Here is a 15,919-nt window from a genome sequence, read left to right on the forward strand (position 1 = left end):
GAGTGCACGAACTGTCTATGGCTACTTCAAAGTCCAGAGGTTAATTTCACTCATGTCATTGATGTCATCTGTGAAAGTTCCATCTCTCTTGCACAGGGGTCCCAATACTAGATGTACAATAGTACATTCTGCGTACATTCATTCTGAGCAATAATTCAGTAGTAGTTTGCAGTATATAAATAATAAAATAATACTAACAGCCCAATGCATCATTGCCCTTGAAAAACTATGGTAAAAGCATTCAAAATATGAATAAAATGTATTATGTTCAATGCGTGCTGTTACAACTTCATGTAAAATATGCAGGGCTAAGCTGAATTTGGATCACTGGTTACTAGATTACCATGCCCGGAAAGGGAGCCGATCGGCCGAGCGGACAGCACGCTGGACTTGTGATCCCGTGGTCCCGGGTTCAATCCCGGGCGCCGGCAAGAAACAATGGGCAGTGTTTCTTTCACCCTATGCCCCTGTTACCTAGCAGTAAAATAGGTACCTGGGTACCTATCACGGGCTGCTTCCTGGGGGTGGAGGCCTGGTCGAGGACCGGGCTGCGTGGACACTAAAAAGCCCCGAAATCATCTCTAAGATAACCTACCAGAACTGATTAGTGGATCATATTAGTGTATGTAGATATACTGTACATAGAATGTGTATGCAATGCGATAATAGCAAAAACCAGCACATTTTATTGTTCATAGAATATAATACTGTGTGTGTATATTAGTGATACAAATGTGTATTTATATTCTGCAGGTTTTATTACAGAAATTTCTTAAGTTAAACACTGTTGCATAATATAGCTGCAAAATACCAGTGAATAAAATCAGTAACACTAAAATAATGTAAATGTATTTTTGGCAACTCATGTCACCCAGGGAACCTTTATGCCTGGTAATCTCATCCACCAATGTCTCCAAATTGTGCCCGAGATATTTCTTCTTTCGACCACAGCCAAAGTAAACTAAATGTTAATTATTATTTTTCAGTGATTATTTTAACATTAAAGAACTTTTTTTTTCACACCATGGAGTTGTTACTAGTATAAGTAACAGGCACACAGTGTAGGGGTTTAATCTATTTAAAGATTTACAAATTTAAGACACCTACCAATTTGATTAAAATAGCGCTCTAAATTGTCACAATCCAACTTAGTGCGGCAGAATATTAGTGCTTGATCCATTTTGTGTGTGTCAATAGCCTTAATGCAGTACTCTCCTTTCAGCAGCTTCACCGCCTCACTTAATGTCTCTAAAAGGAGAAAAAACAAAACAGCAATGAATGTAAAGAAATGCCTCTTTCCGGTAGATGTCCAGTGGCCCTCCTGAAGCTATCTCACCGAAATTGCTTCGTGCAAGTGGATCACACCAGTCACGGAATTTGTTTGGACATGATTCGATATTCAATAATGCTATACAGTATTCATAATCCTATATATTCATGATCATAATGTTAAATTCAAGCTATTATTAACTACTGGAAAATATTATCAAGTATTGCATTATTGGGAGAGTGAGTACTACATAATACTGTAATCTCAATGCTAGAAGGGTATGAGATTAGCGCTGCAATTGAGTGGTGGACCGGAGCATTAAAGTAGCAATCACCAATAGAACAACAGCAACAGAACTGAGTAGGGAAGTTAGTTGAAGGCAGGGGCCAGGCCAACTGGTCGTGCCGATCGGTACTAATGCTTAAGTACAAGCCAGCTTAAGTGAACCTCAAAAAATATTCATAGCTCATAATGTGAAGCAGCATATTACAAACCATTAAAATTGGAAAATAGTATCTAAATACATATCTGAACAAGCTAAAGAAAAATTCTGGAAACCAAACTGAAAAGCATAACAAATTAAAACATTAGAAGCACTTACACTTACAGTACTTTAAAAAACTAAGACACATTCTCAAATATTAACTGTAAAGCTTAGCCTTGCACTTTTATTTGCTTACCAGGTGTATTGTTCCCAGGTCGTACGCCATCCTTAACATGCACGCCATCAGTCTGCAGATGGCGACGAAGATTGCTCCAGCTACTATCCGTTCTGGGATCAATGGTTACAACAACGTGGTGGACAGTCTCGGGCACAGCATCTTCCCCTTTAAGATCTACCCAGGTCGGGAAGTGCATCAAACGTTCCTATGTAAAGTTTTTCTATAGTAAAATTCACTGGTCGGAGCAAAATTATTTTAAGGTATTGAAATATCTGTACTCTATTTGGAATTCAGAGGCTCTAATATCAAGAAAATATTCTTGGTAAAATTATTATTTTTTTCTTCTTTTTACAAATTTTTTGTACATCTCTTATTTATAGACACTAAATTAAAAACCAAAATTAAAAAAATATTATACGATAAAAGTTTTGGCTTCAACATGTACACCCTTATTTAACAGACTAGTAGCTACCAATTCTTTCAAATAATCTGCTATAAGAACTGACATAACAATGATTAGCAATACAGTACATTATATTCATACTGTACCATTTACAGACAATTCTATTTTATCAGTTAATAATAACATTTAAATACAAAATATAGCAAGTACTGTACTTCTGTTCATTTTTTAAGTAATTTGCTTTAAAAACATTTTCCATCTCCTTAATACAATCAAGCAGAATTTCAACATTTTTCTACATATTTCTGGAATAAATAATTTAAATTGACTTAAATAGTGCATTGCAAGTGCATCGTTAGGTGCAATGCACTTGCACCATCCACACACAGGATTCTTAACTTCAGTGTCTAATATCAGACAAGCTTGCTCCACTACCACTATGTTCCACTTTCACGAGGTTGGAAGGCATCAACACCAAGAAAACATGGAGGCGTATATGAAGAGATAAAACTTGTTACACATATTACACAATAAATTAACCATACTTTTCACAAAACACAATCACAGAACATGAATGACCACACACACCAGTAAATCAATAGCAGCAATGATCCACAGTAGTGCTTAAGTAGGTATACAGAGCTCCTTGTGAGATGCCAATTACTGCAGAAAAACAACAACACAAACTTCCTCTTCACAGGAAGATGATGGGATGATATGCAACCCGTCCTCTTAAAAATATCGTCACTTTTCGCTCGTATACGCGCTATGGCCAAAAGTGAACGTAATTTGAAATGAAATTAACTCACAAAAGTGACGTACTGTCCTGTTTTCTGTTTGAGTCGTCCGGCTTACTCGGTAAGGTTAGAAGAGGAGACTTTCAATTAACGTTTTTCATAACGTTTTGAAACTTTATGAGAATTTCCTGCCCACCTAACCTACCAGAGGACCCTTAACTTACTGTTGTTGAAAAAAAAAAAAAGAAATCCCAAATTTTCATTTTTTTTTTTCATTTTCATATAACTGTACGTCCACTTTTGGCCATACGGGCAAACAACCAAAAGCGACATTTTTAAGAGGACAGGTTGTGAAATGAGGGAAGAGAGGGAAGGAAGTAGATGCACTGATGCCTTAAAGTCCTCAAGTGAAATCTGCATGGAAAATTGGTAATGATGCTGCTCCTCTGTGAAAGGTTCTCAAAATTAAGTTTCTATAGCTCTTAATGACAGCTTTAAAGCAGGTGGATGAAATGTAACATGCCAGAGTTTTGTCATCATCATCCTACAGGCTCACCATAGCCCGTGCTGCTTGGGACTTTTTGTTCCAAGTAGCGAATCTTGAACATCAACATCATCATCCATACTTGGGTGAAACATATGGAGTTGTAGCAGTGTGCGAGGGCTGAGATATTGTGCAGCTGAAAGCTTTACTGTGGATAGTAGAAGACTTGAAAATGAGTAAACTGAAGCAAACTGTAGTAGAAAGGATGACGAGTGTGTGATGTAGGAAGTACAGTACTAGAATCTGTCGTTTAAATATTTGATGCGTGTAATTGGAAAAAAGTTTCATGCAAATAAGATTGAGCAAAGACAGAACTGAGGGAAGGAAATTGACTGGTGGAATGTAAACCGTGCCTATAGTAAAAGCAACATACTAAATATTGTACTATATTTACTATGATATTATCTTTTCTTCTATTTCTTTCAGGTAACACATTTTCAGCAGCCTTCCAACATGAATAGTAAAGCTTTAAACTACTGAATCTCTCACCTTCACCACTTCTGCAATTACATTCATAAAGTCTGATACACAAATTCCTAACATGCACTTATGATTCAATCTACAGTATTTCCACATTGAAAAAGAGAGCATTAAGTAACTTTGAAGTATTAAAGACACAATGTCATATTATATATATAAAATATGTATACCTAACCATTAATAAAATGTCACCCTTGTACAAAATATTCTTTATGGAAACTAATTGATACATTAGACAACATTCTTTCCACTCCATATATGCTTGGAACACACTAGTCATGCTATTCACTTTGTTAATTTTCACTTGATTATTATATAGTATACCATAATCTAAGATAATTCATAATCCTTAGTCTTAAGACATTGCACCGTTGAGAAGGCACAATTTTCCTTAGCAAACAAGTGTTACCAAATAAGGGTTCAGAAACTTACTGCCATGCGCTTCACTTCAAAGGAATGTAGGGTGGCAGAACAGACCACCATCTGGAGTCTCTTGCCTTCAGATGTGATTTTGGGTATGGAGTTGTAGATGTTATTGATGAGACGCTCATGCACCTACAATACCAGTACACTTGTATACAAGATAAAGTAATTACATGAAACAAAATATGGCAAGAAATTTAATGCAATAAATGAAAGTCAACAAAATACAGTAATGCATCAAGTTACCTTATAAATAAATCAGCTGTATATTTAAAGTCATTTAAAAAATATGACCAACCTTTCCAGGATGAAATCTATAAAAGTTGCCCAACTCTCAAGTGCCCATTTACTGATAGCCAAAGACGCACATTAAGGAAATGTGTAAATGTTCCACGAGTAGTTGACTTAATACAAGAAATCGGGTAGTCAAGAGTTCTTAGTTTTTTTTCTAATTCATAAGGCAAGCTGATGATACAGTACTTGAATTTATATCAGGTATTCCTACATATTTACTACCAAAATATAAAAAGTACTTTTCCTTGGATAAAATCAAACTTACCTGTTTAAGAAGTCCATCAGCCTCATCCAACACAAAGAATTTGCAAGACTGGAGAGAGAGTTGTCCTGTATTTATAAGATCTTCCAAGCGTCCTGGAGTACCGCAAACAATATCCACACCTGCATTGAGTGCTGCTATTTGCTCCTTCACGGGTATACCACCAACAACAAGAAGGTCACGAACCACTGGATTATCTAGATGCTTACGAAACATTTGAACCTGTTTTAGGGTCTGTTCTGCGAGTTCTGTTGAAGGCTGTTAAATGATAAAAACTTTTGTTTGCATTAAAAAAAAATGGTCTGCTTTTGGAACTTGCCACTTCTATCTAAACTGTTTAACAATTCACATAGCACAACATACTACTTTTAGTTTGAATTTTCATATTGTATGTATCCAGGATTTAATGAACAGGTTAGTTTAAAAGCAACAGTGATGTAAAAATGAATCTGTATCGAACTGTATAGGCTATATTGTTAGACATCCATCCAGCAATCAATATAAACCAGATACTGGACAAGTAAATACTGACCAGTCACGTGTTACCATTCTTACCTCAATAATGACAGCGTGTGGAGCATTGTTCTGAAGCTTTTATGGCTTGTCTCCACCTCCCTTCACACCTGAGCTCACAGTACAGTCCTTGCTGGCCTGAGACACTGCTACGTATCCCGCTTTAGGTGGGTGCTTGAACTCTGTTGCACCAAAATTGAAAGACATCTCTGCATTCTGGAAATCACATAAATTGCTATCATCTGTAACTTTCAAATATCATTAAATTCACTGAAGTTATTCTTGCACTTTATTGAAATTAGAGAGATTTGAGTAAAGAACCAACAGTTAAAAACTGATAGAAAATTCAATAAGAAATTTACTTATTTGTATTAATTTTCTTAATGACCTAGATCATAAATATGATCCAAATTTTGGAGGTGTCACTGTATATATACATGACCACTATACACTTTTGAAATACACCAAGTCCAAATACTGTGACAAATGCATAACAAACCAACAAAAAGAAAAAACTGGGCAAATTTCAGTCTGCCTTAAACCATATCTATAATTAATTAATATCATCATCCAATTATCCACCACTGCTTAAAATACACAACTAACATGAATAATGCATGTACTATACTACCAACCTTCAAAACTACAGCTGGATGGAAGACAGCATTCTTGAATTCACTTCGTAATGTGAAAGCTTTACCTAAATCGGTGCCATTTTTGCTGTAATGCATCTCCATGGCATCCAGGTTGAGATAGCAACCAATGACATCCCTGAGGCCAAAAGATTCACCATAATCGTCAAACTGCTTGCAATTAGACTTTTTTCCAGTGCCTCCAAATCCAAATCCCGATTTACATGTTCCAAGAACTAATGCTGCCTGAAAATATAAGTTGTTTTGGTTGTGAATATAAAAAATATTATTGCATAAAGGCAATTGATAAAATATAACATCTCCCAATGCAGGTGAAAATACAGTACAAACTACAGCAAGCCTTTGCTTCTTGAAGTTTTGAAAGCATTAAATTCGCCTAACATGAGGTAGGTACTTTATTACAAATACGCAAGTAATGGTTTACTCAGCACAAATTAACATTTTAATTTGTTTTACCAACTTTCTGCATTAAATTCTTGCATAATTATCTTTTCCGAATGGACTTCAATGCCTGTTCCTTCCACCCCCCCTTCAAAAAAATATAAATAAAATATTTACTCACTTTCATTACCATTTTGGAAACAATGGCTGTTTCCAGGATGGAGGTGTCAAACAGTTGGGTTTAACTTTACCAGTGTTCTCTTTGGCGTGTAACCATGTTTAATAAATGATATTCAATAGACCAAAATCAAGTCATTTTCCAACCCGTTCTCGCACTTCCTTAAGTCAATATTGACTTATTAAATACGTGCATATGTGACATACTAATTTATTGTGAATATTTTAGTTTACCTTGAAAAGCTTCATAGAAAACACCAACCTTACCTAACCTTCTTAGTATGTTAAGATAAGCATCTTATTGCTTCGTAATTACAAGTCATTTTCTGATATGCAGAGTGCAGCTGCATTTCCCTCAACAATGGCTCGATTCATCTGACTTCATCAAATATTTGTACATCATCATCAATGGATGTGCTAGTTGATGCATTCAAATATGGTGCCGACTTTCCTGGCAGTTGTGTTGATTTCAAGGATTGAATTTGTTGGTTAATATGGAGAGTTTGGGGCAAATGCTGCCTGGAAGTTTTGTATGGAGAGGCTTGCAGCTATTATAACAGTTTACAATCTTAAACTTGTTTTCATGAAATTTGCTTATGTAAAGCAAGGGCTTACTGTATTATTATTGTTATTATTATTATTACATGAAGATGAAAATACACATGAAAAAATGCAATCTCTAGAACAAAAGGAGTTGTATATAAGTAAATAAGGTTGATTATGATATGACTACTTGTGAAAACTTTACTACAAAATCATACCTACCATAGTACCAGTTCTGAAGCAATTCTATGAATACCATTTTGAAAGATTAATGCAGAAAACTGGCCCTTAGGTTATGTTTTTGGGAAGATATGCACAAGATTTGATCCAAGAAGTCGCTAGAGAACTACACTGCCCCATTTAAATTTAAACTCTTTACACCATAGTAACTTGTGTAATATCAAGTTGATAGGTAATGGCATTAATAAGATATTCAGCCCATTCACCTGTTTTAATAGTACTTATAGGAAGGATGAGGATGATTATACATGTACATATGGGCCAATAGGCTTTCTGCAGTTACCTTCATTCTTATATACCGATGTACAACACAATTAGAAAGTAGAAATTGATATGTTTTCTATTTTCTAATAGTATTTATGATAAATACTATTGAATTTTCACAAACCGAACACCATTTTCTACTTGTGCTGCAAAGACAAACTATCCTAACCTAACCTTCCTAGGATAAATCCGCTATTCAAGGCATAATATAGTATATATGCTCGCTATACTAGGCCTAGGAATATTTAAGTTTGTTTTTTAGCTAAATTTTTTATCTATAAAGTGAATAGTACAAAGTTCTACTATCTAATTGCTTATTATGTCAATGCCTTACAGCAAAAATTTGTACTATGGTGCACAGTCACAAAAACTACTATCTAAACAGGATGGGTTGGATATGGAACAGAAACCATTTAAAAAACCAGCGTTGAATGTAATGAAACGCCATTTTCTGGGTGAGTCCCGGAGGCTCCCCGGAGCTATCCCAGGCTGATATGCTAATGTCAGACTTTGGCATCAGTCATGTGTATGGAGTTCTTAGGCCTACCGGGGACCACGGCCAGAACCGGGCCCCCTCAGAGAGGCAAGGGGAGCAATGGCCTATAGAAGCCCCCGTGTTAGTGGAAGCATTCTATGTCTGCCATCGACCGGAACAGGCACCCAGAAAGGTAAGCGCCCCAAAACAAACCCCTATTCTGGTTAAAATTGCTACCTAAAACCGAACTAGTGGATAGAACTCCCCAACCGAAAACAAGCAAACTAGTGTGACGTCACACACTGCCGCGCCGCTGTCTGCGCAGCTCCCCCCTCCCCGGGAGGGGGAAGGGGGAGCCCCAGACCCCCCGCGCCGGCTACCCACACCTCAGTTCTTGAGGCTGGATGTCAAAAACGCGAAAAACCGCCGACCGGAGGGAGGGAGGGATGCCGGGGAGCCTCCGGGACTCACCCAGAAAATGGCGTTTCATTACATTCAACGCTGGTTTTCTGGGGGGAGCCCCGTCGGCTCCCCGGAGCTAACTACCCACAGACAGAAAAAGAGGGACTTACCCGGGAGGCGGTCGTCGCTCACCCCTCAACTCGAAGCCGAGACAACTGGCTGCAACCGCCGATCACAAAACATGATGCACCCCCGGCCAGACCAACCAAGCACAACCACCCATGGACCCCTCCGGAACGCAGCAGTCTCATTCTTCGCCAGAAAAGAAGGAGACGGCTGCAAACGAACAAAACTATCACCACGACCAAAAGAGCAGAAACCCCTGCGCCGGAGGAGAGCATGAAGCTCCCCTACCCGACCCCCAGAGGCCAAAGCCAACAAGAAAAGTGCCTTTGGAAAAACAATCCTGGACCGAAGGGGCCACAACGAAACGAGGAGATGAAAGGAAAGCGAGCACTCTGTCCAAAGACCAGGACGGCTCAGGCGACGCATGAGCAGGCCGGAGGTGAAACAATGCACGAGACAGCTTGCGAAACGGCGCAGACGTAACATCGATACCGAAAGCAAGCTGAAGCGGCTCCGCCAGCGCCGCACGATACGAAGCGACAGTGTTAGGCATAAGATGACGGTCCTGAAACATCCACGAGAGGAAGGACAAGACCACCCGAACAGACAAGGAGCTAACACGACGAAGACGCAAAAAGAAACAGAAGGACCGCCAGGAAAACTGCATACTGCCGCCGAGAAGAAGCCCTCAGGTGGGACACCAACAAGGAGGCCACCTGATCACCATAGAGATGATGATAGACTCGAGGCAAAAAAACCATACGCGAAGACTCGAGGAGAAGATCGAACCAGCTACGTGACGTACCGGCCCGATCTGCTGAAAGAGGCGGAGCCGCGGGAAAAACCCTCGGGTTCGGACACCGAGCAACCAGCGCCTGAAACCAAGGCTGGGCCGGCCACCAAGGGGCCAGAAGGACAACTCTCCCCCGGTAAGTCTCTAAGCGAGTCAGGACCTGGAGCAACAGCCGAACCGGGGGAAAGAGATACAGGAACCCCCACCTCGTCCAGTCGAGCCGAAAGGCATCGACCCCGACGGCCTCGCAATCGGGGAAGGGCGCCGCATAAACGGGAAGACGCCGCGACCACGCCGACGCGAAGAGGTCCACCTCGGGGCGCCCGAACGTCTGGCAAAGCCAAAGGAAGGACTCGTCGTCGACCGTCCACTCCGTGGAGAGAGGAACGAAGCGAGACAGGGCGTCGGCCAAGACGTTGGACACGCCCCGTACGTGAACCGCCAGGAGAGCCAAACCCCGAGAACTCAGCAGACGAGTCACCCGAAGCGACCAACCCCAAAGAGACAAGGACCGCATCGAACCCCCGCGGTTCAGGCAATGAACCACCGGAGAGCAGTCCGAATGGAGCCGAATCGTCGATCCGCGGGCCACCCGAATCCTCCCCAGAGCAAACCACACTGCCGCGAACTCCCGCACCGTACTGTGAGCTCGACGGAAGGACGGATCCCAACGCCCCTGGCCGGCCTGGTGAGCACTGGTCACAAAACCCCAGCCGAGACGACGCATCCGTGTACACATCGAGCGAGGGCTCGGGTAGGCGCCAAGGCACTGAACCCCGAAAAACCCGAAGAGGAAACCGGTGACGCAGCAACCGACGCAAGTCCCCCGGGGGTCGAACTCTGCGATCGCGAGAGAGGCGGAAGGGGGAACCCCGAAGGAACCAGAACAGCCGTCGAAGCCAAACCCGACCCGGCGGGTAGACCACCATCGCGAAGTTCAGGCTCCCGCACAGCCCCTCGAGCAACCGCCGGGTGACCCGAGGGCCCTCCAGAAACAGACGAAGGCGGGACCGCAGCCGCAGGAGAGACTCCGGAGGGAGAGACAAGGAGGCGGTTCGAGAGTCCCACACGAGACCCAGCCATGTCCGAACCTGAGAGGGAACCAGATGGGACTTCCTCCAGTTCACCAAGAACCCGAACCCGGCGAGCTGGGAAAGAACCAAATCCCTGGCTAGCAAGCAAGCTGACTGGCTGGGAGCCCAAACCAGCCAGTCGTCGAGGTAGGCCAACACTCGAACACCTAGGAGACGCAAACGAGCCACCACAACCCGTGTAAGGCGTGTGAACACGCGAGGTGCCAGGTTCAACCCGAACGGGAGACAACGAAAGCGGTAACTCAGACGCCCCACTACAAAACCGAGCCAGTCCCTGAACCGCGGATGAATCGGGACATGCCAATAAGCGTCCCGGAGGTCCAGGGACACCATCCAAGCTCCCGGCTCCAAGAGGAGCCGAACCTGAGACAGCGTAGTCATCCGAAAGGAGGGGCAATGAACCCAGGGGTTCAGACGGGACAAATCCAGAATGAACCGCAGGTCCGCGCAGTCCCGTTTCGGAACCGGAAACAGACGGGAAACCCATCTGAGGGACGACGTCGTTTCGACGACGCCCAAGCGTACCCACTCCAAGACGACTCGACAGAGCGCAGGGGAAGAAGCCTGCCCTGCCAGCCCCGACCCCCTAAAGAGGGGAGGGGCCACCCAACGCCACCGCAGGCCGCGAGACACGACCCGAAAGGCCCACGAATCGTGGGACCAGGCGCGGGCGAACAGCGCAAGCCGCCCCCCCATCGCCCCGTCAAAGGGGCAAACCGCGAAAGGGCCGGCGACCCCTACGAGACCCAGAACCCTGCACAGCGCGAACACCGCGCCGACCAGACGAGGGAGGGTCCGCAGGAGGAGCCAACCCCAAACCTGACACCAGAGGCCTACCACGACGAGAGGAACCCCGAGCCCTGGCACGACCTTTCCGGGAAGACCCACCCCGGGACCCCCGGAAAACCAACAAGTCCGACATCGGACAACAAGCCGCCGACGCAGCCTGAATAAACTGCGCCACGGCCGACTCCCCAAACAAGGGAGGACAAAAAGGTAAAGAACGCCTAAGAGCCAGAGCCCAAGCAGATCCCATGGAGGAACCCAGCACCACCTGCCGACACGCGAGACGGGAAGCATAGAACAGGGAAACCGCATCCCGCAAAATCGGCGTGAACAGCTTCAACAAGGCAGCCGACGCACGCGCAGCCGAGGACAAGGTGCCGGACCCCGGGACGGACCCAAGCGTCCCCACATCCTCCACGAGCCAATCCGAAGACAGCTCCAGGAGGGAAAAGAACCGCAAGGCCAAACACAAAAGGCCCCGAGCGCGCAAGTCCTCCGCCACGAGCGCCGCCGAAAGGGAGGGAACCTGCACATGGAGCTGAATAACGCCCACATCGCGGGGAAGGGCAGGGGCAAACAAGCACTCATTCAGGTACTCAAGTTCACCCCCCAGGAAAACCTGAAGCACCGTGGAAGCTTCCCGCCACTCCAGCGTGCGGGAACGACAGAAGGAATGCCAGGAATCCAGACCAAACAAGGGGCAGTCTGCTAGCCAGGACGACTCCGGAACCTCGTAACGGAGCCAGAAAGGGAACGAAGTCCCAACCTTGACGTGGACGGATCCATTTCCGAGGCATAATCCGGGTCACGCAGGAGGTAAGCTGCAAAGGCCGCTCGCACCACACCAGGTTGGATGCGATAAGCCGAAAATCTCCGGAAGGACGGAACCGACGTACCTGGGGGAACACGGAACCGTACCCGGGGAGGGGCCGACACCAAATCCAACTCGTACGCAGAGGGGGGGAAAGAAAACCCCACTCCTTGTAACAATAAGCCCCGCTCAGTGGGAAGAAAAACCCAGGCGGGGTCCAGCGGGGCCCAAGGCCCCCAAGTCAGCCCCTCCCCAGCCTCGAGGTCCGTCACCACAGGACCCGAGGCCGAGTCCTCTCCCCAAGCCCCGACCCCACAAGACAAGGACGGAGCAGCCGGAAAAGCTGGAGGAAGGGGGGCCCACTGGTCAGACCCTGAAGCTTCGGCCGGGAGACAAGACTCGAATGCCTCTGCCGCCCCCCCGGAAGGGGCAACCCCCGAAGCTGCCCGAGTCTCGAGATCAAGTAACCCCTGCTCCGACCCCGAAACCCTCAGACGCTTCGGGGCCGGAAGCAGGGGCGGGGGACCAGAACGAACAGAAGGGGAAGGACGAGGAGGTGCGGACTGAACCAGGATCGAAGCGACCCCCACCCCCAAGTCCGGGTCTCGAAAAGCAAAGCGGGGCAGCCCCGGGGCATCCGGGGAAGCAACCAACCGAGCGCGTTGCAACAGACGAAACCTAGACTGCAACACACGTGCCGCCTGTACCCGAATAGAATCAGAGGATTGGGTAAATTGAGTCACAAGCAAGCAGCAACACTCACAGGACTCAGGGTCGAAAGTATCACCGACCCAACAGGCAGCGTGGCAGAGGCAAAAACAATGAGGGTCACCCTGAGACAAGGGGACCGAGCAACCCTCAAACTCGCACACAGCGAGTGGGGACTCCGGGGTCACATCCATCGGACCCACGCGCCCCCTAGGGGATTCCCAGGGTCCTGAGCGTTTACTTTAAGAGGACTCGCGCTCAGGTAGTCCCAGGCAGGGTGCTGCAAACCGGCGCCCAAAACTACCAAGCAAACTTCTAAAGCTGAACCCCAGGGACGTGTACACTCACGGGGACCTAGCAGGGGGCGCCACCGATGAGAACAGTGGAAGGGCAAAAACAAACTGAATAAAATGACAGAACCCCCCACCAGGCAAAAACAAAAAGAAAAACAAAACCCCGCAAGAAGACAGCGAACCCCAAGGAACAGAGCCGGCCGCGATGTCGGGAAATACAAGCTGAGCAGCACCCTGCGCCCCTACCAGTGCAAACTGCCTCTTACCTGCCGGTAACAAGGGAGAACAGAACACCCAAGAGCCTAACAGGCGGCCGAAAAACCGAAAGGTAAAACGGACCAGCAGAGGCAGACCCCGAGGAGCCTGTGGAAGGTGGCCCCAAGCCCCAAGGGCAGTACTTACAGGGCACCTAGGGAAGGCAGCCCTAGGCGCATGCAGCCCGAGTACTGAAGATAACTCCTGGCTCTCGCACCCACAAAACTAACACCACACGCAAAGCACAGTGCAGTAGCGACACCGGAGCCAGAGCACACGACCATCGCCTATAGCATCAGCCTCAAGAACTGAGGTGTGGGTAGCCGGCGCGGGGGGTCTGGGGCTCCCCCTTCCCCCTCCCGGGGAGGGGGGAGCTGCGCAGACAGCGGCGCGGCAGTGTGTGACGTCACACTAGTTTGCTTGTTTTCGGTTGGGGAGTTCTATCCACTAGTTCGGTTTTAGGTAGCAATTTTAACCAGAATAGGGGTTTGTTTTGGGGCGCTTACCTTTCTGGGTGCCTGTTCCGGTCGATGGCAGACATAGAATGCTTCCACTAACACGGGGGCTTCTATAGGCCATTGCTCCCCTTGCCTCTCTGAGGGGGCCCGGTTCTGGCCGTGGTCCCCGGTAGGCCTAAGAACTCCATACACATGACTGATGCCAAAGTCTGACATTAGCATATCAGCCTGGGATAGCTCCGGGGAGCCGACGGGGCTCCCCCCAGAAATATATAATATAATCCAGTAAAAGTCATAACTAGGTATTCACACTGGGAATACTGTATAGTACAGTATTACCATTTCTACTTAACTATAAAATGTTCAGCAGCAGCTAAAAGAAATTGGAGGAACAAAGGTGCCAGCAATACTGCCTACCTGAGGAGTTGCCCACCCGACACGACACAACGGCTTCATAGTAATGTTTTCCCTTGCCAGTGACACCCTTGGTGCAACGGGCACCCTGCCATGTTTTAGGATCCCGTGACTGGCACCGCAAGCCATCAGGTGTCACAGCCATTCCTGCGTCGCGGTCAAAGAAGCTCATCTACCAGAGAGGAGCTATTTTGCAAAAAGAAAAAAGAAAAGAATAATAACAGTATAATATTAGAGTAACAACATTTATAATAATACTATTTATATTAATACTATTTATATTAAAATTTATGTACAGTACTAGTATATGCATATTTATATTTATGCATACTAAAAGCATTTATAATAATAATTTTCAGATATCAAGTACAGTACTGCAATAAACAGGCACAAAAAGAGCAATGGACACTTGCATATTTCTTTAGTAACTTTTGAAGTCTTGCCAAGCTGAATATCCTTAAGTGATTCCCAGACAATTTGTAGGATGGGAAGACAGAAAGCACCAGTCTTGCCACTGCCTGTTTCAGCTGCCATGAGCACATCCCCACCTCCCAAAATAAGTGGGACTGCCTCATTCTGGACATCCGTTGGCAACCTAAGAATGAATGTTACAATAGATAATGAGTTTACTATTTTGCAAGCTTTGGGCTAAGATTTCCTGTGTCCACCTAGATGATTACAATCTTTTATACTTAATGATTTCTAAAATTACTAATTAATTAATGAATGTAATTAAATGTTTGTGTTAGTTCTAGATATACCTGAAGAGTCTATAATTTACCCTTAAAAATTTGCAAACATTTAAAATCCAAAAAACTTATAATCCGGCTTGAATTATGACGAAAAGCGAATCAGACCAAAAATCATTCAGTTCAGTGAAGATGCGGTTGATCTACCAGAAACCTCCTGCTCAGAAATTAGCAAAGTAATGAGCAGAATAAAGTACCACATGACAGACTGGCGAGGAAATTACAAGCACATGCAATAAATAGTAGAATACTGTACTAGGACGAATAAAACATTGGTTAAAACACAGTTAAGGGTCATCCTTAATAGAAATGATTTCAACTGGAGAAATCTTGAGTACACTGTACTGCAGGGTTCCATATTGGGGCCAACCCTTTTTGTCAAATACATCTATGACAAATGAGAATACAGTACCTGTATTACAAACCACATTATCAAATTTGCACATGACCAAGATCTATGGTGAAGTGGGAAGTAAAAATTATAATTGAATTAAATGGAGAAGAGAAAAAGACTAAATGAAATCCAAAAGTGGTTGGAAGACTGTCAAATACTTTTTAATATTGAAAAATGCAAGACTTGCATGCGAGGCATAATGCACATCACAACTACAAAATCAACATTATTTTGCAGCAGACTGAACAGAGTCAGAGCCCACTGATCATTGAAAGTTGCACAAGTGGGAACTCCAGTATTAAACTTCTCCAAGTT

At 44.9% G+C, this 15,919-nt stretch overlaps 1 pseudogene; it reads right to left on the bottom strand.

Annotated features, from left to right (window-relative positions):
• The window catches only part of LOC123774953 (ATP-dependent RNA helicase Ddx1-like), a 35,010-nt pseudogene that overhangs the window by 16,172 nt on the left and 2,919 nt on the right, over positions 1-15,919 (bottom strand).

Source organism: Procambarus clarkii, chromosome 71 (genome assembly GCF_040958095.1).
Source record: "Procambarus clarkii isolate CNS0578487 chromosome 71, FALCON_Pclarkii_2.0, whole genome shotgun sequence".
NCBI lineage: Eukaryota > Metazoa > Arthropoda > Malacostraca > Decapoda > Cambaridae > Procambarus > Procambarus clarkii.